Below are 27,301 nucleotides of genomic sequence, written 5' to 3' on the forward strand. Positions count from 1 at the left end.
CCTCCAATAATGCCTTTTTGATCCCAGGTTGGTTAAGTCCTCGGATGCAGACCCTGTGGGTGTGGAGGGCTGGTTGTCCTTGAAGACTTTTCTACTGGGATAGGTGGTGATACCAGCAAATGCAGTTTTTAAAAATATGTGTCATGCAATGAAATGTGTCAACATTTGGAAGACCTACATGACAGTGAACCCATTTTTCCAAATGACCAGCACATAATGTGACCAAATCACATGCAAGTAAAGACCCTTTTGCAGTGCAGGATGCAGCCAAGGGGCTCCAGGACACACAGGTGCACCGATGCGCCTTCAGACTCCACGCTGAAGCTGGACTGCAAGAAACTCCCACTGGTTAAGGCTGGGTGTAGAATCAAAGAGGAATAGACACCATTTCCCAAAAAGGTACTAAAATACCCCCTTTCCAACTACATGTCCACACATGTGAGGCCAAATGGTTCTCTTCTGCGTCAACCAAAAGGACACGTTGCAGCCATTTGTATGAAGATGGGAACTTGGCCATCCCATATTAAGACAGGTAGTAAGACTTGCATGCATAGAAAACCATGCCACTCTTCCTACTGATTTATTTTGCTGTGGAAAATACAGTTCTTAAAATTATATGTGCTGCTTGTTAATGGTGCTTTGTTATTTTTAACAAACTAAGTTTTTATCAGTTTTGTTTTCTAGTATGCTATCAACAGATGGAAACTACATATCTGTTATGGACCGCCTCAATGTTTGTGAGTATAAAGAGCACGTGTTCTAGAAAGGGCAGTGGCGGACATTCATGCTTAAGAATTTCATACCAAAATTACCTCCAAAGAAAATGATGCTTCACAAAAGAAATCAGCAGCAGGGTAAACAAACAAGCCACGGAATGTGAGAACACATTTCCAAATTATGCATCCAACAAACGACTAGTATCCAGAATCTACAAGCAATTCCAACAAATCACCAAGAGAAAAACAATCTGATTTAAAAGTGGGCAAAGGACATGAATAGACATTTCTCAAATGAAGATATACAAATGGCCAAAAAAACATGAAAAAATGCTCAACTTCACTAATCATCAGAGAAATGCACATTAAAACCACAGCAAGATACCACCTGGCCCCTGCAAGAATGGTCATTATTTAAAAGTTAAAAAAAAAAATTAAAAAGATGTTGACATGGAGAGAAAGGGGACTGCTTATGCACTGCCTCTGGGAAGGTAGATTAGTACAGCCGCTATGGAAAACAGTGTGGAGATTCCCTGAAGAACTAAAAGTAGATCTACCGTTTGATGCAGCAGTCCCACTACTGGGTATCTACCCAAAGGAAAAGAAGTCATATGAAAAAGACACATGCACACATATGATTATAGCAGCGCAGTTCACAATTGCAAAGATGTGGAACCGACCTGAGTGCCCATTGACCAATAAGTGGATAAAGAAAATGTGGCACATCTACACCATGGAATACTACTGAGCCGTTAACAGGAATGATGTAATGTCATTTGCAGCAACTCGGATGGAGCTGGAAGCCATTATTCTAAGCAAAGTGACACAGGAGTGGAAAACTAAAAACCATACATTCTCACTTATAAGTGGGAGCTAAGCTCTGAATACGCAAAGGCATACAGAGTGATATAATGGACTTCAGAGACTCAGAAGGGGCAGGGGAGATGGGGGCTGGGGTTAAAAAAATGACACATTAGGTACAATGTGTAGCACTCAAGTGATGGGTGCACTAAGAACTCAGAATTCACCACTCTGTCATTCATCCATGAAACCAAAACCCTTTTGTACCCCAAAAGCTATTGAAATTCAAAAAAAAATTTTTTTAATTAAACGATGCTACACGTTTACTCATGGGAGCTTCTTTCTGAGCCACAGTGAAATGCCACAAGCATGCCCTCTCCCAAGTGAACCTTCTGTGAACGTGGCATTTGTAGGCAGCATCCCAGAGTAGGGGTGGTGCTCAATTTATTAGTAAGCTTTATTTGGTAAGTCAGAGATGGATCATTTCCAAACCAGCTTATCCTTTTCCATAAAAATTAAAACGCCACCACCGAAAAGGAAGGAGATTTTTTTGAAGAAAGAACTTGGGCTGCAGGCTGGGGGAGCTGTCAGCATCGTTCATCCTGATGTTCCCTGGGCTGGGGGGAGGAACTGGCAGCTGTTCACCAGCGATTCCATCTTTTTCGTTGTGTGTTTCATAAGTGGTTTTTAACCAGACGCCCTTAAAATGTATTATTGTTAGAAAATAAACCAAGAAACAAGGGAGAGTAATTTAGTACTAGGAAGTTAATTCTGGAGACCTCTGACCTTTCAGCAGTCATGTGGCTATTGATTTTCAATACCGTGAGGTGGCAGCCACCCTAGGCGTGGGGTTCAGTGGATTCCAAACACTTTCTCCCTTATCAGTTGAGTCCCTGAGTACTTGAGCATTAAGACAACAAATGTCCGGAGTTAACGGCGTGTCACATGGCAGCTGGGTGGACGTGCCAATTTTCTAATGAAGTTGGGTTGTTGGCAAACACACCAGTCAACATATATTGAAGACGGTCTTCTTTTGTGTATTTCCAGCACTCTTGAGTGCTTCGAAAGATACCAGTTACATCATTGTGTGAGGGCCAGGCACCGAGGGAGAAACATCCATCCCCTGCCAAGACAAACACAAGCAAAAGCAGAGTTAACACCAAAATGGGGCTGGGTTTTCCAGGAGGTGTTGGAGGCATTTTTTCCAGTTGTGCTTAATGGAGGAGTATTCGGAAGGAAAGCAGCCCTGAGCCCTTGTGTCTCTGCAAGAAGAGGCACCGGGGTTATTCCTCACCCCCTACTTAGACTGCACTCTCTGTGGGAGAATTAGTATTATTTTTCTTCACATTGAAGAAGAACAGTCAATGCATTTGGGTCCAAACCCCTGTGTAGTGGAGGGATCCCACAGGCTCTCAGAGCTGACCACATCCATACCTTTGCAAACTCTGCGAGATCCTCACCGACCCTACCCTCTCCCTCCACTCCCCACCAATAATAAATTATGGTTGCCATCTTGTATTGATTATTGAAAATGTTATGTCCATGGGAAGAAAATGCCATTGCTTTAAATATCAACATTACAAGAGATTTAAAAGTTTTTTTTTTTTTTTTTTTTTTTTACAGAAATGCGTGTGATAAAAATGTTTAAGCAATTGAAAGGAGCGTGGGTGTGGTGGGCAGAATTATTAAATACCAACAGCAACAACAAATCCTCGGGTCGGCCTGGCCAGACGAGCGTTTCTCAGCTCAGGTAAGTCGTTTAAAGTCAGACACGTCTCATACTGGACTTTTTACAGGAATGGCGAAATTTATAATGAAATTCAACAAGGAAACTGGAAAAACAGCCAAATTGGTGCAGCAAAGTGGTTAATAGGATCATTAGCCTACTCGCTGTATTTTTTTGGACACTGTGTGCCTGTACCGCAGCACTAGAGAGCAGATTGCAAGAACAGGCTGACAGTTAGGAGCTAGCTCAGCAGTGCTGGGTACAAACTGCCATCTTCCTGTGGATTTACAGCTGCCACTTCTGCCACTTCAATTAGTTCTATGGCACACAGATGTTGCTTAAATGTTGCTGCTAATGATACTGCAATAAGCCTAAGATTCATGCCATATTCTGAGGCACGTAAATTTCTCAAGTGGCACAATTAAAGTGGAAATATTAGGTGGTGAGAACTTGGCAGTCTCTCCAACTTGGAAGGCGCACCCGCTATGCAATAATGGGTCAAAAATTCATTCAAGTTTTACTGCTGTTCCGAGTTTTAAAAGACTTTTCACAGTTGAATGCAAAGTAGTAAAAACCAGGGTATTAGGAAATGAGAATGCAGTTCTGTTATTCAGACATGACTTTTAATTTCAAATTGAAATCACATGCTCCCTTTTCTGGATATGACCGAAGGGAAAAGGTACAGGCTGAAGAGATTTTGTCTTTAAGGGTAAAAGTCCTGAGTGGAAATGAATTTATGGCCAGGCCAGCCTCAAAATCAGCGCTGCCTGAGACTAAGGAAGTGTGGCGATCACCTCCCATGCAGAGAAGCAGCCCTGTTCATGCCAGAGGCCAAGTTCATGAGCAGCTCTCTCTCCATCCACCCCCAGACAAGGTCCCAAACCAGGCATGGGGAAGTGTGCTGGAACAGGCACACGGGTGCACACACTGTGTGTCCCTCTGAAACAACACATGCACACTCACACACACACGCCTGGCTCTGCCTCTTACACACACATGCACACACACTTGGTCTCAGCCTGTTACACATTCACACACACACACGCTCCATCTCTCCCTCCGACACATGCACGCACACACACGTATGCACAGCCTCTGCCTCTTACACAGGTACAGAAAAAGACAAGTGCGCTTCCAGGAGCCTCACTTCTGCCTGCGCGGAGTCTCCATTAGAATTTCTCTCCTTCATTTGTCATCCCAGGCACAGTCCCCTGCCTGTCGCCAAATTTTCTTTTCCATGAAAAATCTATCCTTCGGAGAAGAGCTTCTCCCTGACTGGTTGTCAAATCCGCTTTTGATTTCCTCACACACCGACTTGAAAGGCAGGCGGTCCAGGGCCAAGCGGCGCCCAGTAGGCCTTTCTGCTTCTCCAGTCTGACGGTGTGGGTTGGTCCCCTACCCCCACCCCATTTTAACTTATTGATTTGAACTGTCAAGTAAATGACTCCATTGCACTTAATCAGAATCACAGACTTCTGCCATCCCAATTAGAATTCGAGGCCATGCACCGGAGCTGCACATGTGCGGCTCTGCTGGAGGGCTGGGCACAGCCCTTGCACCTAGGGCTGGCTCTCTGGTGCAATGCTCTGCAGGATGAATCCTGCCCCATGAGCAAAGGCTATCTGCAGTGGGCATCCAGGCTGATGCTGTACTGTAGGTATTTGCCAAATATTTATTTTCCCCTGAAATGATGCAAACAATTCAGTGAAGCCTTCCCCAGACAAATTCAGGATGCGGAACGATTGAGCATTCAGTAAATTTCTCAATACCTTTCTGCCTCCCTCTCCCCTCTCTCCTTCTCCCCACCTCACTCCCTCCCTCTTCCTTCCTCTTTTCCTTCCCTCCTCCTCTCTTTTTTACCCTCTCCTGCCCCTCACCCGGTACCTATGCCACTTGGATTATTTACAGCAAATCTTACAGATGTCAGTATTGTCTTGTTCTGAAGCCGAAAAGGACAATGAGTTCCCGCTGACCTCGGAACAATGGATCTCGCTGGAGCACAATATGTATTTTATACGGGCAGTGAAAAGCCTACAAGTAATTGAGAGAGAGAGAGAAATGTCACTGTAGCATTTCTGTTGACACTGCACTCTGCGCGTGGAGGGAAGCCCGGGCCCAGCGACAGAGGGGAGCAGCCGCGGCCGCGCTGTGCACCCAGGACCCTGTCCTTCAGGAAGGAGGTGGCAGGAGAAATTCATCTGCTCAGATTTTCCCACTAATGAAATATTCCCGGGATCGAAGGGGCCACATGGAGGCGTCTGCGGCGCAGCTTCCCATTTGCACAGGTGCACCCGGACTCCGGGCCCAGCGCTAACGTGGATGTGTTTCCAGCTCTGTTTACTGTCTTCCATAATGCTTAATGTACTGTTTGTATATGTTGTCCTTGCACTATATTTTGATGTGCTCTCATATATTTTATTCATCTCTGGCTTTCTAGGAAGGCAAGCTCACAGCAACACTGAGAATAATTATTTGCCACCATCAATCAAGTGTCCACGTGGTTGTCTCCTCGTGGGATGGCCTTGATTTTAAGAATGAAATGTAACTCTTGCTCTTTGGGGCCATTTCATTCTTTGTTCCTGGGGTCTGCCTGTAGGCTCATCGGGACACTGGAGAGCAGGCATTCCCATGGCCGCAGCAGAGCCGTGGTCCTGGCCAGCCATCGCTGGAGCCTCCAGAAGGAAGTGGCTAGGAGCTCTTTAGCCCTACTTGGGGTTTAAATTGAAAAAGGAGCAGCTTATGATGCTGGAAATTGCAAGCAGAGGCTGCATGAGTTCAGTAACTTGCACACGGCCTCCATTCAGAGCCACAGTGAGCATGTGAAGGACCCTGGGCTGGGGGCCCAGCACTGACATCAACCATGCAACCTCCCAACCTGCTCTGGGAGATGGTGCAGACCAGGGAAGGGGCCAATGTGCCAGGGGACGAGGCTCCAGTGCTTTCCTGGGCACCAATGCCAAGTCCTCCCTGAGCACAAGGACCTTCCTCGGGTGACTGCAGAAGCAAGGAGGCCTGGCCCACCCTCCCTGCTGGCTTCCTACTGCCCACCACATCTTAGTTGCTGTACCCAAAAGTCTGCAGACTCCTAAGTGCAGTATTTGGGCTGTCTTGTTTGCAGTGGATGTTTGAAAGACAGACAGACCAAGAGACCCTTTTCTCTAGTGCTGGCCTTGGGTCCCCGGAGAGCTGCTGTTTCCTGGGTTTCCAGCTCTGTGGAGGCAGAAAGAGACCCCAGGGTGGCCTTTGGAGGAAGGCGAGCCCCCTGGGTTAACTGAGCTTCTGGGACGGTGCTCCTGGGCTCAGCACTGTCACCACTGGTCAGAGCCAGAGCGTGTCTGCCAGTGCTCTGCTGAACACAGTGGCGTTGTTTCCAAGCTCAGGTGAAGGGGACATGGAGGTTAAGCAGGGCTGGAAAGACAGAGACGTCCTCTTCCCCTGGTAGCAGGTATTTAGCAGATGGGAAAATATTAGCAGATGGGAAATCAGCAGATACACTCAGCTCAAGATGCAAATTTAAAAGCCGCCAGCCCCCTGTACTAAATATTTACACTGAACATCTCTACTCCATCATCCGTCTTTTATTTTTGATGAGCCCATATGACTGCTCTTATTACAAAGTCATATAAAAGTTGAGAAAAGAAAATTTCACCCTTGAAAGCAAATTCATGATGAATTAAATTTCAGCATGAAAATAGGGGGAAAAAATTCAAATTTCTGTTGACTTTTGGGCTTGTATCCTGAAAGAGTTAACATACATTCTTTCCTACTTATTAGCATAAGTTAAATGGCACACCCCCAAAAATTGTTTTCTTTCCCTCCTAAGTAGCTGATATTAAAACCTCTATTGTTGAACAGTTTTTAAAAATGCAATTCTAATCCCTTTGTAATAGTTTTCAATACCAAAAAAAGTCACATCTGAGCCCCAGAAAGCCCCCTCTTCACAGGCCACAGGGCCAGATCCACCACATGGTTTTCGTGGACAGAGCCTTTCTCTCCACATTCCAATCCGAACTGCCGCCTCCATCCGCACAGAACCTCAGCAGCACTTTGATGTGCTTCCTCGCTTAGTCCTCCAGAAGCCTGTGAGGCCAGGCCTGTTACATCCACTTTACAACAGGGAAACCGAGGCTGGGATAGAAAACTCGCCCAAGCCTATAGACCTTGTCATGGCAAGGGCTTGAATCCGGCTTTTTGACTCCATGTCTCTCGTGCTCTCAGCCGTATCCAGGGATTGAACTGGGTGCTTTCAAAGGGACTCTCGATCTATGAAATTCAACAACTGCCATTTTATACGCCAGTGGATTCACTTGTTCCTCCAACAGGCCCTTGCGAGTCTGCCATGGACCAGGCACTGTTCTGGGGTCTGGGGATGTAGCCGTGAAGCCCTGCCCCAGTGGGGTTTGCCTTCTAGTGGAGAAGATAATGAAGGAGAAATGCCGTAATCACATTTCACTTCATGGCTCTGCTATGAAGGCAGTGCAGTCAGTGGGCTTTGGGTCAGACTGGGAAGTGCCTCGTAATCTACTAGCTTGCACCTTTGAAGATGGGATCGAGATTTAGAAACAGAAGGAAGGCCAAGCACAGATGACAAAATCTGCCCTTCTCCAGAGGTGCCCTTGATCCCCAGAATCAATGGCCCCTGCCCGCCATCCAAGGGCTTGACTGCCTGCATGGACTTGGCCACCCCAATTCAAACTCAGTGTACTCAGTGACATTGCCCTGGTGATTTTTTTTCAACACTCAGAAATTGGATGAGAGCACAGAACTTGCCCACGGTGTCACCACAGAAAAACTATGCTGCTGCGTGAGGAAGTTACCCAAGTTACAGGCCCTGATTAATTTCACTCTGCTACTTACATTAGAGTGTGGTTACCTTAGCAACTGCAGAGTGGTTTGCCGTGGTGTCTGTGTTCAACCGCCTGAGCTTTGAAAGCCCACAGTGTGGGATGTCGGGAGGGCAGGCACATCTGGCCTGGAAGATGGTGGTGATCCCTTGGGCTTCTCCAGCTTGTCAGGTTCTTGGTTGGCTCAACTGTCCATCGAGGCATCCTGCCGCTCCTGCTTACCTCTACCATGCAGCTGGCTGCATTGCATCTCACCTCCGGCACCACTCTGCCTCCATGCCTGCCCTCCCAGTCCTGCCGGGGCTGGGCCTCCTCCCTCGTGTCCTGCTGGGCTCCAGGCTCCTGAGAAGCAAAGCTCTCTTGGCCACTGCCCCCAGGCCCCAGCCAGCAGCCAGCACTGCACAGGCATGGCAGGCCCTCGATATGCATCGGTGCTGAACGGAGCAGCGCTGTTCCAGCCACCTTTAAAATGCTGTTTCATAGACAGTATTTGATAGGCCTGTTTCAACTGATTTCCAGATTTAATTTTTGAAAGAAATCTGTTTCCTGACGACTTTGATTGTAACTTAAAAACCAAACTTTTTTTTTTTCTTACACATTGCTGCAAAGACGTGTCCAAGCAAACCAAACTTTAATAAGAAATATTTTGAGGAGACAGTGAAATTCAAGGTCAGGCATCATAAATGGGAGAGTGAGGAGCCCCAAAACCACTGACTGTGCCTCACCAGCTCTGAGCTCCTCATTCCCACTGTTCCTCCTCGTTCAGCTTTATCCTTCTCTTCCCTCCATCAGACCAGAGCAGTTTTCCCAATGGCAAAAACATCTTTTCATTCTAATAACACTGAGACATGACTGCCCTTTCTCCTTTCCGTCTGTATCTACATTTAAGATATATGTAGTTAAATTTGAATAAAATATATTTGAAAGATTATCTCATAACCCTGGTGCCAAAACCTAACCAAGATACTCAGAAAAAAATATATATACATCAGTGTTTTTGTACAGAAATGCAAAAGAAATGTTTAACAAAATAAGAGCAAAGGAAGTCAAGTCGAGCAATGAACAAATGGATTTATCCCAGGAATGCAAGTTTGGTTTAGAGTCTGGAAATGAATCAGTGTAATCTGACACATTAACAGAATAAAGGAAAAAAAATACAGCATCATCTCAGTAGATGGAGAAAAAGTATTTGATGAAATTCACTCCTTTATTATAATTTCTCAGCAAACTATAAATAGAAACTATCTTAATCTGATAAAAACCATCTGAAAAGTCCACAGATAATATACTTAATGGTGAAGCATTGACCTGCTTTTCCTCTGAGATGGGGGCACAGCCAGTATGCCTGCTGGCCTCATTTCCGTTTAACATTGTACCTGATACACCAGGCTGTGCAGTGAAACAAACCAAAATTCATAATGTTGGGAAAGGAAAAAAGTAAAACTGCTTCTATTTGCAGATGACTTGACAGTTTACATAAAAATGTGAATGAAAAACTACAGATCTCATAAATTTAGCAAGGTCATAGGCTATAAGACCAATATGCAAAAAGCCAATGGCATTTCTATGTACTGTCAACAAACAATGGGAAATATGGAAAATTTTAAGGCAGTACTGTTTATAATAGCATAGAAAAACAAAATGCTTAGGAAGGCATTACACATAATTCATGATATGTAAGACCTCTATACTGAGACTCACAAATCATTTGTAGAGAAGGTGAAGAAAACACAAATGGAGAGGTAAACAATGTTCATGGATTGGAAAGTCAGTTTTACTAAGTGGTCAGTTCTTCCCCCAAATTAACCTGAAATTTCAAAGCAATTTCAATCACAATCCCAGCAGACTTTTATAGGTATTGATAAAGAAATTTAAAAGCTGCATCTGAAAGAGCAAAGAGCTCAGAGGAGTCGAACAACCTTCGGAAAGAACAAGTTTGGAATACCTTGGCAAACCATATTTATAATAACCAAAAATTAGAAACAACTGAATGACACCCAACAGAAGAATGAATAAACAATTTTGTTATATTCATACGATGGAATACTAGTCAACTAAAAAGAAATGAACTATTTATGTATGCCACAACATAGATGAATTTCATCGACGTTATGCTGAGTGAAAGAACCTAAACGCAAAGAGGTACAAACACTTTTCATTCCTCTCATTTCATGAATGTGATGTTCTGGAAGATGCGTAACTGACTTATGATGCAACAAAATTCAGGTTAGTCACCCAGGGTGGAGTGAGGTGGATTGAACTAGGAAGAATCATGAAGGAGGTTCCTGGGGTGATGGAAAATTGATGCTCAGTGGGTATGTAGGTGAAGCGAATGTATCTATTATTTGTCAAACAAATACGATTAGTATTTGTGCATTTCAAATCATGCAAATTTCACCTCAAAAGAGGTGGTAATAGGGACAGGAAGCGTAAATGAAGCAGGGATGGCAAAACGTTGATGGTGTGGAAGCCAGATTATAAGTGTATGAGGCTCATTATACTATTCTGGTTACTTTGTGTATGCTGGCAATCCTCCATGGTAAAAGATTGGCTTTTAATTTAGCACACCAAAAAGGAAATAATGCAACATAAAACATTTTAATCAGACCTCACTTTAAGTTAAAAACTTGAAATAATATGTTTTGCCAAAAGTTTAATTTTTAGAGTCAGTTTCCTGTATGGTCAGTGTCTTTGGGCTTTTGTCCTTGGGTTATCCGTGGTGGGTGAAGGACAGCATTGTGTCCGCTTTCTTTGTAAGGAGTCTCTGACCTGAGATGGTATCGGGAAATGATTTGGGGGTAGACGTGCTGCTTCTTTACATCATTGTTCCTTGAGGTCTTCCCAGGGTTTGTTACATGGCGTGGCAAGCATGATGCCACAGGTGACACCAGCTCCAGAAGGCAAGAGGTGAGCCAGTTCCGTGAAAGCCAGACAGCTTCCAGGTAATTTGAGGTAGAAAAGTTTAAGGACAGAAGATGATGCTGAAAAAGTAAAATCAGCTCTAAAGTAAATACATCTTTCAGTTCCCCATCCCAAAAAAGAGATGATAGGCAAGAAACATGGGAGAAGAGTTGGCTGCGTGGGCCACCGGTGCAGGGAGGCTGTTAACCACAGCAGCTGTAGACGTTCCAGGCTGAGAGTCACTGCTGTCCCGCCTGCTGTGCCACGCTTCTCACCCCAGCATTGTCGGTCACTGCCCGCGAGCCGTGTGGATATGACCAGTCCTGAGGAGCCCCACCGCCCTGCACAGTGTGGCAGGCGTGGTGGACACTGCTCCCCAGAGCCACCTGCAGCCCCACGGCTGCTCCAGGCCCGGCCCCTGCTCAGCAGGTTTCTGACTTCAGTAAATGGTTTCCTATCCACCCCCTTCTACGTAGTTGGTGAATTTAAAACGGGCACCATATGTTCTTTTTTTTTTTAACTTCAAGAAAGGTTCTCTGGGTTTACAGTAATGACACATCTAGCATTAGACGGAATCATTTTTACTTTTAACTAAAAAGGACTTCCTTTGGAATTTGTGCATATACGATGCTATTTCCAAAATTGAACCCTAATATTGATACAATTCAGTAGGGCAAAGGTATCCTGACAGTGTGGCAGTATAGCAATAATATTTTTTGATATTATTTGCAATATTTTATGTAAAAGTTTTAACATTTACAAAATGCTAGTATATCTGTTATCCAAATGTATCATTTAGATATCGTTAATGAATTCACTAGTGATACATTGTGACTTTGTACATCAGACAACCCTTCTTAAAGATCAATTTACAGAGGAGAAAAAGGAATCATGAAGAGCCATCAGGAAAATTAGCAAGTGCTTGAAAGACATTCAGACGTACCAGCTACTGCCAGCCCAGGCCAACCCGTGTTAGGGGGCATGTGGGAGGCCTGCCAATGAAACCTGGGACAGGAAGCAGCTCTGACCCTTCACCTCAAGCAGAGAGACCCAGACAAGGATGTGGGCTGCAGGGATGCTCAGAGGACAGCTGAATGCCAAGCGGCAAAGCAGGCTTCACAGATCGTGCCTCTTCAGAAAGCGCCTGTCAAGCCCCATGGGATCAGAAGCCTGCCCTGAGCGGCACAGTTCGTGACCTGCCTGGGTGTGGAGTTGCCTGGGTACGACTGGACAGACAGCCTTGTCCAGGGCAGGCTTCTCTTCACCTGCCTGAGCTCCATGAGGGCAGACAAGCCAACTGGATGGAGTGCCTGGGGCTGTGACCTGCAGCCCAGCCAGGAAGCAGGCTTGCCCACAGCTGACGCCTGCATGCTGGACTTGAGTGGTCCCAGCATGTGCAGTAATCAAGACAGAAAATTTGGTCCACATTCACGTGGGTGAGACACAGCGCCCTGCTAAGACTGCCACCCGAGTAGACAGGCCACGTAAGTCAGTTCAGCTTCAGAACTTTGACCACTGCATCATCTTCGCAGAAGCTGTAAGCTGTTTTAATTATGTTTAAGGCAGATCAAACTTATTCAGAAAAAAATTAGCTCAAGACTAGGCATAGCTTCCCTAGAGAACTGCTGGCTTCAGCTCCTCCTCTCCAACACAGCTGCTTTTTTATTATTTTTGCCACGATTCCAGCTGTTTCTCTTTATTAATGCAACACCGAACTTTCCTCCAGAAAAGCGAGAGATCCTTAAGCCTATTTCAACTCTATTGTTGATTTGTTTTTGTAACTATGCAGTCACCCAGCATGCTGAAAGAGCCTGATGCTCTCCACGAGGAGCCCCCGAAAGCTGAGGAGAGCACAGGGCAGTTCCCCGAGGGCACAGTGGCCTGGCCCTGGCCCTGGGCCATTCCAGGTGGAGCAGCGGGAGGATGGGCCAGACAGGACACTTCCAGAGGTTCAGCCGGAGTCAGGATCTGGGAGTACTTGGAGTGCGCAGGAGCAGCCCTCTGGGTCTCCGTGGAAGTCTTGCCCATTCCCACAGGGAACAGGTCTCCTGGCCCGAGCTGGGTGTGGGGTTTAATTGCATAACAGCTTGAGCAGGGATGGGGAGACTGCCGGCCTAGGTCTGCGCCAAGGCTGAAGGGGAGGCAGAAGGGAACTCTTCTCCCAGGTCCCCAAGGGCTAGGCCAGCAGGGGGAGTGGGAGGTGGCACAGAAGAATGGAAGGCGCCCCTGAAGCCTGCCCTGGTGGACATGAGGGAAATGGGGCCATTCACAGGACACGCAGGTTTTCTGTGTAGCTTTTGCTGAGTTAGAAGGTGTATCCCCTTGTGTAACCAGCACCCCAGTCATGATACAGATATTTCCTCAAACAGGTATTCACACACCCATGTTCACATGTTCATAGCAGCATCATTCACAGCAGCTGGGAGGAGGACACAACACAGAATGTCCAGAGACGAAGAGATAAACAATGTGGCACACCCACACAGTGGAACATTCACCCTTAGGAACGAAGGAAACGCACACATTTGCCACAACGTGTATGAACCTTGAAGACATTAGGCTCAGCGAAATAAGCCAGATGCAAAAGAACACAGATTGTGTGGCTATCCTTAAATGAGATACACAGGACTGTCAAATTCATGGAGACACAAAGTGGAAGGGTGGTTGCCAGGGCATGGGGGAGAAGGAAGCAGGAAGTAGGGCGTAATGGGGACAGCATCTCAGATGAGGAAGATGAGAAGGTGCTGGAGCCGGGGGGTGCGGTGTTTGAGCTGCAGGTAGGTGGAACCCTGCGCTGTGCTGTCGACCCGGGTTTCCTCGTCCAACAGAATGCCTTCAGATTCAGTCTTGTCTGTTTTTAAAGTCCATACATTTTTTTATGGCTGATTAATGTTCCATTTTAAGAACATACTACCTTTTCTTCATTCATTCTTTTGCTGATGGACGCTGGGTTGTTTCCAGCTTTGAGCTTTTATAAATCAAGCTGTCGTAGACATTCTTTTTCAGGCCCCTTGGTGGACATGCACTTTGTCCCCCAGGGGCATGCATGGGATGCGATGGGTGGGCAGCTGTGTATCTACCTTTATAGACACTCTTGGGTTTCCAAAGGGGCTGCGCCACTTCACACACCCACCAGCGAGGCGCGTTGCCCCTCATCCTTAGCAGCATTCGGGGTTGCTATTCCTTTGTGTTTCAGCCCTAACGGGCGTGAGGACAGTCTTACAGGGGTTTCATTTTGCGTTTCCTGGATGACTGATGGCGTGGAGCACTGCCAAGGTGCTTCCTGGCTGTTCCCACATCTTCTTGGTGATTGTTAGTTTGCTCCCTTGCTCATTTTTATTTCTTTTATTTCTTTTTTTTAGAAAGGGGTTTTGCCGTGTTGTCCAGGCTGGTCCAGAACTCCTGAGCTCAGGCAATCCGCCCGCCTCGGCTTCCCAAAGTGCTGGGATTACAGATGTGTGTCGCTGTGCCCAGCCTCCACCTTCTCATTTCTGTACTGTGACCTCCTTGTTAGATTGTAGGAGTTTTGTATATTCGAGAAACAAGCCCTCTGTCAGTTCTCCGTGTTAGGAATATTTTCTCCCAATCCCTGGCTTTTCATTTTCTTAGTAGAGACTTTTTTAAGCAGCAAGGGATTGATTATAGAGTATTAAGTAGCTTCAGGATCTTTGGAAAGAAGTTTAAGAGCCTGAGCTCTCAGGAACGACTTCCAGATGTGGACAGCAGAGCTGGCCTGGAGGTGGGGCGGCTGCCACACAGCTGCCTCCAGAATCGCCCTGCTTCTGTCATAGCCAAGAAGACTCTCCTGTGTCTTTGCATTTTTAAACTTTTTATTCTGACATAATTTTAGATGTAAAAAAAAGAACTGCAAAGATAGTACAGTAGATTTCCATATGCCTTGACCCAGCTTGACCCCCATAACATCAGCCTCTTATGTAACCATAGTAGAATCATCAAAACTAAGAACTTAACGACAATTAAACCCTGGTAACTGAACTATAGACTTTATTAGGAGTGCACCAGTTTTTCCACAAGCGTTGGTCTTCTGTTCCAGGATCCATTCCAAGATACTATATTACATTTAGCCATCATAGCTCCTTGTGTCCTCCAATCTGTGACCATTTCTCAGACTTTCCTTTTCTTTCATGACCGACTCAATTTTTAATTATGTCCATGAAGCTCACAAACTTAAAAATCACTGTTTCCCGTCAACGTTGGGAGGAGTGGAAAGAATAGACATTCTTGCCATGTTCCCATCTTATGGGAGAATCATCCAGGCTCCTGCCATTAAGCATGATGTTAGCTGTGAGTTTTTCATAGGTGCCCTTTTGTTCATTGAGGAAGTTCTCTACCAGTCTTCATTTGCTGAGAGTTTTTAAAATGCATGAGTTTTCAAAATGAGTGAGTTGAATTTCACCATGAATGAGTTGAATGCTTTTTCCTCGGCTCTTGAGATGATGACATGGTTTTTCTCTTTACTCTGCTAATGTGACTTACAATTGATTTTTAGATTTTAAAATAATCTTGAATTCCTGGAGTAAACTCATTTGATCATGGTTGTATTATATTTCTTACGCATTACTGGATTTGATTTGTGAAGGATTTTTGTTTCTGTTCGAGAATGATATTGGGCTATAATTTTTCCCCTTTCATTATTCTCCAGCTTTGATGTGGGTTTATGCTGGACTCATAAAAATGTGTTGAGAATTGTCACCTCTTCCTCTCTTCTCTGAAAGAATCTGTGTAAAATTGGTCTTAGTTATTTCTCAAATATTTGGTAGAATTTACCAGTGAAGACTTCAGCGCCTGGAGTTTTCTCCTGGGGAGGTTTTTAATTACAGATGCAATTTAAACAACAAATAGGGGGCTGCTCACATTTTCTATTTATATGTAACAATATTTATATTGTGTCTATTATAATGTTTTATATTTCCAGGGATTTATCGGTTTTCTCTGTTATTGAATTTGTGGCATAATGAGGCTCACGATATCCCTTTACTCACCTCTAGTATCATTAGGATCTATAAATCTCTCCTTAAAAAAAACAAAAATTCTGATATTAGCATTTCACGTTTCCTTCCTTTTTGTTTGTTTGGGTCTGGATCAGTCATGCTAGATATTATACTTTTTCTTTCTTCTTGTTTTGAGATGGTGTTTCGCTCTGTCACCCTGGCTCCCACCTACCAGGTGCAAGTGATTCTCCTGCCTCAGCCTCCCGAGTAGCTGGGATTACAGGCACACGCCACCACGCCCAGCTAATTCTTGTATTTTTAGTAGAGATGGTTTTCCACCATGTTGGCAGGCTAGTCTTGAACTCCTGACCTCAGGTGATCCACCTGTCTCAGCCTCCCAAAGTGCTGAGTAGACATTATGGTTTTCTATTACTACATAACCAATTACCCTAAAATGTAATGGCTTCAAGCAACAATGATTTGTTACTTCTCACACTTCCATAGGTGGACTGTGCATCTCTTCTGCTGGTTTCCTCTGGGCTCACCTGCATGGGTGGGCCCACTCTGTGGGAAGGTCCACAGGGCTGGACTGTCCAGGTTGGTCCCACTCACAGGTTTAGCCCTTTTCACTTCTTCTTGTAGCCTGTCATCCTCTCGTGGGTTAGATGGTCTTTCTTACATGGCAGTCTCAAGAAAGAATCCAAAAGGGCAAAGGAGTTCCAAGGCCAGCTGAGGCCCAGGCTCTGAACGCACACAGCATCACTTCTGCCACATTCTGTTGTTGACCCAGGCAAAGTCACAAGGCCCCCATCAGGTAATAGAGCTGAGAAATGTATGGGAGACGTGGCAAAGTTTCACTGCAAAGCGTCATGCCTTTTTCAAAGGAAGAATCTGTGGCCATGAAACAATTGATCACGTTCCACAATCTGGCCACAAATTGTTTCTTTTCTCCAACATACACCATGTTCCTTCCTCCATCCCAGTGTGACTAAAAGTCCTATCCCAGGTAGGGGATTTGGCTCCAAGCCCGTGGTGCCATGATCGACATCACGTCCATCTGGACATGTACACATGGTTTCTTGATCCAGGGCCAGGATGACCACAACAGTCACCTCCATCTGAAAAGGGAAGAACATGAGGCACAGTGGAGGTCACTGGTTCCAAGCTCCAGATGGGCCCAGGTAGTCAGATCCCCCTACTCTAGAGGAAGAAGATATTCCTTGATTAAGGCACAGTTCTGCTCTCAGGAAGGGCTTCCTAGTCCTTTTTCTCTCCATTATTCTCTTGTTCTGTTATCCAAGGGTCCTTTCTTTTCTATCAGAAATGGCCCATGTTTGAAGATGAGCATCTCTCTCTGTTTCAAGCCCTTAGGAAGCTGGAGGCTCAGAAGTGTCTTTCAATTTTGAATGATTTCAGCCCCTTTTAGTGAAAGCTGGTGGTGCTCTTATTAATACATTTTTCTCAAAACTTTTAAGAGTCTCCTATGAATCTTATTGGGGCTTGAGGTTTCTCTAGGGCCCCCAAAAATGATCATAATTCTTTTCAAGACAAGACCCCTCTTCACTTTGAATATGTCAGACTCCTAAGAGACAGTGCCCCATGGGTTCTTAGAAGCCCCTTGCCCCTTATTGAGAGGGTCCCTGAGGCACTAGCTTTGGTCTTTCTGAAGCCTCAGCAAAGGATCCCATGAGCAGACCCCCAAATCAGTCCTTACTCTGAGGCCTTTTCTTCTATTAGGGATATTTTACTGACTGTTAAAACCAAAAATGAGAAATACTTTTATTTGTCAGCCAGCTGGTCCTGATGCTTTTCTGTTCCCTCTGAATCCTGCTTGCAAACTGAATGGAGTTTTAGCTTATTTTGGTTTTTAGCCCATCTGTCTCTTCCTGTATCTTTTCCTAATTGGCACTTTCAATACTCTACTTAGAGATGTTTTCATCCACATTTACACATTCTTTGGGTACATGTTCTGTTTTCCAGGTTACCGCTGGCGAGTCCTGCTGGTTGCTCTGTCCCTGCTTCGTTCAGGTTGCTCTTCCAGCACATCCTCAGCACCTTTCCAGCCTCCACCTGCTGCCCGCTTCAAAAACAAGGCCAGAGTTTGAGGTTCGTGTTACAGCAGCACCCCACTTCCATTTCAGTGATGTTACTACCTAACAAACCACCATGGTGCGTAAATGGCGATGCTTTGCTATTTATTCCACTTCTGTGGTTGGCTGGGCAGCTCCTTACTCATGTGGTGCCTTCAGCTGGAGGGTTTGCTGGGTGGGAGGGTCTGGGATGGCCTAGCTCACCTGTCCAGGTGCTGCTTGCTGTCCATGGGGGCCCCGCAGTTCCCTCCTGTATGGTTTCCATTGCCCGGGAGGCTTCCTCACGTGCTGGCCTCAGAGTTGTGCATCGGGAGGGTGGAGACGGGGTGTGTTGTCTGGAGCTGGGCCCCTGAGCTCACACAGCTTCACTTCTGCCAGGTCCTACCATTGTTCAAAGCAAGCTGCAGGGTAGACACCTCCAAAGGAAGGGGACGTAGTCTCCACGATGGTTATGGCAAAGTCACCTGCAAAGGGAGTATGAGAAGACTTTTCGAGATAATCTTAGTATGCCGTCTACCACACCAGATGTTGATTAACTTCGTGACTCTTTCTGGGTCTGGCTTGAACCTCGGTGTCCCTATTCTTTGTAGCCACAGCTTCACCTTCTCTGGCTCCACGACACAGAGTGCTCACAAGGGATGTCGCTTCTAAAGGATGCCCTCTCTCCTGTACAAGGCTCAGAGTGGCATAAAATTTTAACATATAATTCTCCAAGGGAACTGCCAATGCCTTTTCCCTTGGGATTTCGTGCCTTGGTGCCACCACAAGGTGGAGTCATTTTGAGGAGTAAGGCATGTGCTTGTCTTACACAGAGCAGCTGCCCCTGGACCAGGGTTCCTGGGGATCAGCAGGCATCGAACAAGGGTGTCCCACCATCACTGCCTCCACTGTCTCACTCCCACCGCTGACCTCACTCTCTCCCATTTCCAAGCACCTACCTCCCTTTCTCCTCCCTGCTTTCTCCCTCCTCTCTTCTTAAGGGAGCTCTTGGAAACCTAATCATAGCAGTCTTTCTTGGGATCTGTCCTAGAGTGGGCAGCAGAGCCTGAGGAGGGAGGCCATTTGGAGTGTCCCAGGCTCCTTAGGCCTCGAGGCCATCCTCCTGGCTGCTGTGTAGCCCCAGGTGGCCTGGGCTGCTGGAACCAGCTGGGGAGGCTGCCATCTCCAGGCTCTGTATCAGTCCCTGGGGTGGTCCACACCCCATCCTGGCACTCCTGCAGTGCCCACCGGCTTAGTGTGTTCCTGGGGGGGTCCTGGTCTTGCTCCCTTCAGGAGGTGGGCACCTTGCCAGCACAGGGCCCTGGGTGTTTCCAAAGGTGGGAGAGAGGCAAGGAGGCAGCACTGGCCTGCAGCCCGCCTCTCCCACACAGCACCCAGGGCTCTGCAGGGGACTGCGCCCCAAAGCGGGATGAGACGCACAAGGCTTTCTGATGGATGGATGATTCTTTCATTCCCTCAGCTCCTCTTTCTTCAAATCGCCTTTAACCTCACTTGGAATGCCAGTCTTCACCAGATCGGCCCAGGGCCCAGCACCCTCGCACCCACTCAAACATGTTGTTGGCACCTCGGAGCCAGGAGTTGGTCTTCACAGCTGTGGGCGAGCTGTGGTGTAGGCTTTTGTGGTCCCTGAGCCCCACGGACCCTACTCACCCAGAGCAGGGGCTGCCTGCATCACGAGCGTGTGAGTCACAGTCATGACCAGAAAAAGCCCACTCCGGAGAGGCATGCTGCCTCTGCTCCTTCCCCAGGCCCGCTCTGGGGCACCTCAAACGTGCAGCCACAGGCTGACCCCTGCAGCCCACCGATTAGGGGCGTGATGCAGCCGTGGCTGGAGGGCCGGGGCTGGGGCTGGTCCCTGTGTCCCTGGGAGTCGGAGGCAGCTTCCTGCAGCCCAGCCGCCACAGTGTGCAAGCTGCCATCAAAGCCTGAGTGTTTCTCCAAAAACGTGGATATCAGACAAGACAAAATGTTGTGAGGATGTTCCAGATGAAGGAACACACAAGAGGCATGGCAATTAACTGCAGTGGACTGAACCCCAGATTAGAAGGGACAAATGGTGAGGAGGGATGTCACTGGGTTAATTGACAAAACAGGAATGTGAATGACAGAGCACTGAGTCTGCGTTACACCTCCAGAGCTGGTAACCGCACGAGGCTGTGTCCATGACGCTTTACCCTCAGAAAGTATATGGGGATGACAAGCCACAGTGTGTTCACCTCCCCCCACAGTGGCTCAGAAAATACACAGACATAGGCAGAGAAGTCCACGATGACACCATTCATGGTATTATTAACAAATCTGGGTACAGGGTCGATGGGTGTTTGCAGTACTGTTTTTATTCTTGCAATGTTCCTATAAGCTTGGAATTATTTCCAAATAAGACTCAATGGTTTTAATTTTACTAAATGGTTATGTTTCCTGGGGCCTGGACATCTGAAGTGCTCCCTGGCAAGCTACCCTGTGGGTCCCTGAGGCCTGTGGAGTTTCAGATGGCCGCGCCACGGAGCAGCCCCTCCACAGGGGACTCAGGGCCTGGGCCTGGGCGAGTGGCTGCAGAGCTGACCCAAGACCCAAGACGGGGGAGGGGAAGCAGCTGCAGATGGTCCCTGGCATGCCCGCTGCGATCATGTGTGCACTGGATGGGGGGGACCACATGCAGGGATGTCCACGGATCTGCAGACCGCACGAGCTCCTTCCCTGGAAGCCGTGCGTCCGCCATCCGTGTGTAGACACTCACCTCTTCATTTCTGCTTTCCTGGCAAGGCGGAGGCTGCTGTTGAACGAAGTGGGGCACGGCACTTCCCTAAGTGTTTGGAGCCGGGGCTGCTGAAGACCTGTTGTCTCTCCCCATTGGCTCCAGAGCCCTCCGATGCCCTTAACGTTTGGATTGATACTCCTCGTTGGGCCTGTCTTCAATTTGGTTTCAGGCACTTTCCAATAAGTGCATGAAGTGCTCTGGGGCTGAGGAGAGGCACTAAAGAAATCAATACGCGTTCATCATCATCGCGGCAGTTACGAGGCTGGCCGTCCCCAGGGTCGGCCCACAGAGGGGCCTGCTCACCCAGGCTGCCCTGCTGGTTTTGTGTCTCCCCATGGATGGCCGACCAGTCTCAATAATGATCAATATCACTTTATCAATGCATCACTATTAAGCAGGGTGCTTTAGCCGTCTCGCATTCCTGTCTTGGAAGAGTGCCTTCCAGACACTGAGATTTACAGTCCAGGGCTGCATATCCATTCCCTTCCCTCTTGGACGGGCTCCCAGGCAGGAGGCCCCAGGAAGCAGCCCTGCCTTCTAGGAGTTTGTAGTCTGGTGGGGCAGGGGGTAGAGCTGGGTGGGGAGAGGCAGGGGGAAGGGAGGGGTCATGAATGGGTCCCGCCATTGCAGAACTGGTTTTGGTTTTAGACGTTTATGCCAGTCTTACTCTAGATATTTTTTGACTTGTTTTGAGGAAGGAGGGTGACAGGAGCCTGAAGGAGCATCCCCGAGTTCATGCCGAACACCAGGGTAGGTGTTATACTGGGACAGCACTCGACAGTTTGCGAAACTCGTGCCTGTGTGAATGCTGTTCAGTTTATGGAAGCTCACAGTAATCCCAAGACATGGGCAGAGCCGATGGTGGCCTCCCCGCTGTAGAGGACAGGGGGCCTCTGGGCCCACAGAGCAGCAGGGGCTGAGCAGGGCAGAGCTCACTCCTGGCTGGGTGGCCTCCTGTGTCAGCCTGGCTCTGTCTTCTGGAGTCAGGGGTTGGACAGGGCCACAGTCGAGGTGATGCTCAGCCTGCCAGCAGTCCCTGCCCCTCAAGGGCGCACTGCCGGGAAAGCGGACCGGTTTCCTTTTTCCCTCTGCCATTTGCCCCAACAGGGGAGGGCATTGAGGGTGGGAGGCTGAGACAGATGTCTGTCCTCGCTCTCTTTCCTTCAAGTCTTCAGAAAGTGTCCCCCTGTTTTTAACAGGGTTTGGATAGGTTTGGTGCATAGACCCTGCTGACGTCCTTTCCCCAAGCCCTTTGTGTCCAGCACTGGGGCGCACCCAGGCTTGACCCCTTCGTTCCCCAGCCCCTGGGACCCAGCATCCTCCTTGGTATTGTTAAGAGCCCTCTAAGGAAAATAAGTAAGTCTGCCTGCCCCCACCTTTCTGGAGGCGATACTGAGCCCCAGAGCGAGTGTGTGGCTTGACCAAAATTGCCAAGTGCTCCTGGCTTGCCCCTTCCCAGGGCTCCCTCATGGGACTGTCTGTCTCCGGGCTAAGACGGCTTACTCAGCTGAGTAGCGGGCGCTGCCCTTGGAAGGGCTGTGGAATGTCCGCATGGCAGAGCTGCAGCGCTCCAGCAGCTGGCCCAGGCTTCTCCACCATCTCTCCTGGGGCGGCTAAACCCCTTTCTACAGCCTCTGTTTGTCAGCTAAACCCTCAACCCCCACTGAAGCCTCCTCTCTGCGCTGCCACCGCCCTGATTCATGACATGTCTCCCATCAGGACCCTGCCCCCTCCTTCCGGAGCTGACCATCTGCAGTCCCACCCTCGGAAACCCATGCCCACATGGGTCTCCAGCAGCACAGAGGGTGCATGCTTGCTGTTTAAAATCCACCATGGGCTTCCAACCAAGCTGCATCCCAAGCAGGAGTGACAGGTGCCCTGCACATCCCACTCCCTTCTCCCCATCCCATCCACATGGCCCTGTCCCTCAGGGCCTGGAAAGTATCACACCAATGTCCTTCTCTTCTGAGGGGTGGGTAAGAGGGGAGCTTCCTCCTGGAGACACCTCAAATTGGACAGTGTTGGGAAGGTCACCAGGCAGGGGCAGGAGCCTGTGATTTCAGTAAGCACCTCGCCTGAAGGGGCTTTTTGGTGACAAAGGAGGCATCTCCTGGCCATGATGTGGGCTTTTTGAGAAACAAGCCCTGCCCTGCAAATAATTGTCCAGATCCTGGTGACAGCAGATGCACCCCACAGCCGCTGCGAGCTGCTCACTTGACCTGTGACCTCTGACTTCATGTGAGTGAGCATGGACCACGGTCTGCGGCTTCGGGAGGACCTGGTTATGGGATGCTATTGACGAGGCATTTATAAATATTTAATCTTCACATTAAAAATATGGGACAGAAAACCATTAGTCGCCGACAATAAAAAGGCTCTCTCTGCTGATTGTTAGGGCAAAAGAAGATCACGGTAGATTTTGATCAGGCTAAATGACAGTACCATATATTGAAAAAAATGTAAATAGGTGTTATTTCCAAGGCAGTCATCGCTCATACCTGTGGTCAAGGATCTAAAACTGGCCTGTCGATTCCACAGAATCTGTGCAAAGTACAGACCGCTCATACAAAACAGAATGGATGGTTTATTTACGCCCAGTGCCATTAAGAATGGAGGAGAAAAGTTCAGCCCAGGATAAGAAGCTTAAATCTTTATTTTTTCCCTTCCCCCTCTCAAAAGAATGGATCCCTTGCATTGTAAATTATCCAGCCCTTGTCCTTCGGTTGGCAGCTACTTCAGGCTGGTACAGACATTGCATAATCTTAAATATTGATTCTTGTTAGACCAAAAAAAAAGGAAAGGAAAAAAAAAGTCTGAGAGCACTTAGCTCCCCTGGTCTGCATGTCCAGGAAATCGCCCTGGCCATAGCTCACTTCTGATGGCCTCTGGCCTCCTGACAGCGAGATCCATTCTGATTAGAAAAGTTCTAGGAGAAAAAGCAATGGCTAGGATCTCCTCTCCGTCACAGCAACCACGGGATCGACTTCTGCCTAAGTGTGAGTCCTCAAGTGCCCCCAAAGCTTTCTGGGCAGAGTAAACCCACAATGATGCAAAGCCTTTCATCCCCTGTCTGTCACTCCCCCACTTTGGGCAGTGTTCCCTGCCCCACCAAGGGCACTCCACACTGGGTGAGGGGTGCACGCCCCTGCCGAGGGCGGAGGGCTTCCCACTGATGCTCCTTCCCCTTTGTCTGTCACCAAGACGGTGTGGGGCAGAGCTGGAAGTGCTGCCATTGTCCATCCCACATGCCCAAGAATGGATGGCTTCATAGCAAGAAAATGATTTTCATTAAGCCAAACTGTAGGTGTGATGTTTACAGCTCTACATCGAGTCCCCAGTCACCGAGATAATTAAGGCTTGGGTTTTAGAACAAAGAGAATGGTCTTTGTGTAAATCCACTAGTGTTAAAAAAGGAGCCACTTCTCCCTCCTGATGTACAGACCACTTAGTGCTGGTGGAGGATGACGGCCAACGTCACAAACAGAACCTGTGGCCATTTCCCAGGCTGCCCGTTCCAGAAGCACGAGGCCACCTCTGTGACTAAATGCAGAAGGAAACCGGAACCATAACGTGTGTCTTCAGTTTGGCAACTTGTGGTACAATTTCAGGAAACGCAATTAATTTTTCTAGTCCTTTGTGGCTGCAATTGTCATTATTTATTATCTAACCAGTCAACTTTGGTCACCTGCCAGTAGCATCCACGGAAAAGAGACCTGTTGACTGATTTCTTCAGTTTTGTCTTCCCCTGAAAATTGTTTCTAGTTACTCCAGCTGTCAATTGAACTACCAGAACTACTGTGAAAAACTAAGATTGTTTGCGAAACAGAGATTATGTGTTGAAAATGGTGCAAGGTGCTTCTAATTTAACGCTGATTCTTTTTCCCACTGGTTTCTTCTTGCTGTGTGTTCTGCAGGTCTTAGAAGAAACCATCACACCGAGGTCATATCTGAGCACAGCTTGGAGGCCCCTATGTTTGCAGGCAAGTGATTGATTAAAGTTTGTTTGGCTAAAAGAAAGCAACAAACCAGGGCCTCAGACTGTGTGAAACTGTAATAGTAAAAGCGTCTTCCCAGTGACCAATCGCTGCTGACCACACTCTGCAGGCCTCCTGCTTAAACTGGAGATGCCCCATGGAATCGCCAGCTGTTATTTGAAGCCACTGGGTTGCCAGGGTGGTAAGGGGCCAGTTCCACAGGAAGCTTCAGAGCCTGGCACAAAACCTAATGATTTAGCCTAGTGCCCTGCCAAACCTAATGGGCTATTTCTGAAGTTTACCTCAATCTACAGAGAAGGCAAATTACTATTAGATGATGTAGCATATCCACATTGTGCAAATCAAAGGCTTGTTCTCTGTTCCGTAAAGTGGGCCCCCAAAACCTCTGCTATGGTCTGCATGTGTGTCACCCACCAGCCCCAAATTCATATGTTGAAACCCTAACCCCTAAAGTGATGGCATTAAGAAATGGGCCCTTTTAGGAGGTGATTAGGTCATGAAGGTGGAGCCCCCATGAAGGAGATCGGTGCCTTTATGAAAGAGAGAGCTGCCTTGTCCCTCCCACCCTGGGAGGACGTAGCAGGAAGGTGTCATCTGCACACCAGGCAGACGGCAGATACCAGATCTGCTGGTGCCTTGATCTTGGACTTCCCAGCCTTAGGAACTATGAGAAATACAATTCTGTTGTTTCCAAGCTACCCAGTCCATGGGATTTTGTGATAGCCTAAGACAGCCTCTTCTGGCAAGGGCTGTTTGTGGTAGCAGCAGCCACAGGTCTGGGTGTCAGAGTGATAGTTCGTATTTATGGTCAAAGTGAGGGAATGTGTTCTCTTTTGGGGTCCACAGGGGGTGTAGTTTTAAGGGCAAGAACTTCCCAGCGCCATGCCCCCTTCCCACCTCTCTCCATCCAGGAGATTTAACCATTTATGTTTAAATTTCGCCGGCATGGGAAGAAACTAAGAGTCAGTCACCCCAGCAGAAGTTCTAAGGAACTCCTTTCATTGGCCTGGGGTCTTAGAGACGGTGGGGGTTCCTCCCAGGTTAACAGTCCCCTTCTTCAACCCCCTTCTGACTCCATGTTTGGGTCCCTTTCCACGAACACTCCCCTCATGGAAGCCGTCTTTCTCTCTCCTGGATCTCCCCTCTGGGGTCCCCTTCCACACGCTCTCCTGGAAGCCAGTCTTCCCTCCTAAACTCCATCTCTGTATTCCCATCCACTCAGTGTGGAAGCTGCTTTCCTCTCCTGGATTCCATCTTTCTGGATTCTCCCACTCAGTGTGAGTTAGCTGTTTCTCTCTCAATAATTCACTTTCTACAAACACTTTTGAGTCTGGCATTTACTACACACTGCGCCGTGGTCCCCCCTCTCATTCTTGAGAGGGCAGGAAGCCAGGAACCTGGAGAAACGTCCTCTCAGGGGAGCTGAGGGCACCCTGAACCCCTGAACCCAGATATAAAAAAAGCCTCTATTTCCCACCATGACCCTCCCCACAGCCTAGCTCCAGTCCCCACCCCAATGAGTCTAAATGCATGAACTTCTGCCAGACAAAGAGTTCTGATTAGGGGTTAGCCTTTAGCTTCTGCTTTCTCATTTCTCAGCCTTAAAAAAAACAAACTCAGCATTCCTCCTAGGGTTCTGAGCCCCTCACCTTCTATCTCTGCGATCTGCCTCCTCCTGAACCTGCCAGCTCTGGAGCCACAGCAGGGGTGACTTCGTCTCTCATTAAGCAGGTTTCCCTCCCGTCTCCACTATTCCTAAAGGTACCATTCAGTGGCCTCTAATGCTCGGACCATCCCTGAGCATTTATATAAAGAAGAAAAATCATATCAGCAGCTTTCCAGTGTTTGTGAGAACTGTTTGTGTTTTTTGAGATCTATTTTCTATTTTTGTTCCTTATCTCTGTCTCCTCATCTTTGAGTTCCTCCAGCCACCCTGGCGGGAGGCCGGCCATTACTAATGATTTACAGTACCTGGGCTTCATCAGCTGCTCTGTTACTTCCTCGTTAGAAACTTATTTTTGTCAAGGAGACGCTTTAGCTGTCTGTAAAAACTGCCTTTGGAATCGAAATTCCTCTGAAACTCACACAAACACTTCATTTAATTTCTTTGCTTCTCTGTCTCTTAGTTTACCCACATGGATTAGACCTCGATAGAAGATCGCCTAAAGCCACCCAATGGCACCAGAGAGGCAGCTCAGGGCCCTCTAGCTCCTCCCGTGAGTACAGCACTTTACAGTTTACAAGCCTCTCCTTGCTCTTGGCTGCAGCCCTCCAGGGCAGGTGGTGATGTCCTCATCCTAGATGAGAAGTCTCCCAGTCAGTATTCCCTAAGGTCTCTCTGCTCTTCTGAGGGTGACTGGACTCTGACCCAGTCCCCAAGTCCTCTGCAGTCCATGAGGCAGCTGTCCTGGCTCTTCAGAAGGGATGGACCTGGGGTTGGTCACTGTGAGGAGCAGGGAAGGAGGGGCTGCAGGGACTGAACAGCCTGGTTGTCCAGGGGACCCAGGGGAGAGGGTGG

The 27,301-nt window shown here is 47.8% G+C and overlaps 1 long non-coding RNA gene across 1 annotated transcript in view; it reads left to right on the forward strand.

Moving 5' to 3' along the window:
- Positions 1-24,782, forward strand: part of LOC116554143 — a 30,251-nt gene extending 5,469 nt beyond the window's left edge. The window contains exons 3-6 of the long non-coding RNA XR_004270073.1: positions 3,141-3,267; positions 17,921-18,046; positions 19,490-20,086; positions 24,703-24,782. This is a non-coding gene — a long non-coding RNA (uncharacterized LOC116554143). The remainder of the gene's footprint in view (positions 1-3,140; positions 3,268-17,920; positions 18,047-19,489; positions 20,087-24,702) is intronic.
- The last annotated feature ends 2,519 nt before the right edge of the window (positions 24,783-27,301 follow it).

This window comes from Sapajus apella, unplaced genomic scaffold, assembly GCF_009761245.1.
Source record: "Sapajus apella isolate SASKATOON/1434 unplaced genomic scaffold, GSC_monkey_1.0 scaffold13, whole genome shotgun sequence".
Classification (NCBI taxonomy): domain Eukaryota; kingdom Metazoa; phylum Chordata; class Mammalia; order Primates; family Cebidae; genus Sapajus; species Sapajus apella.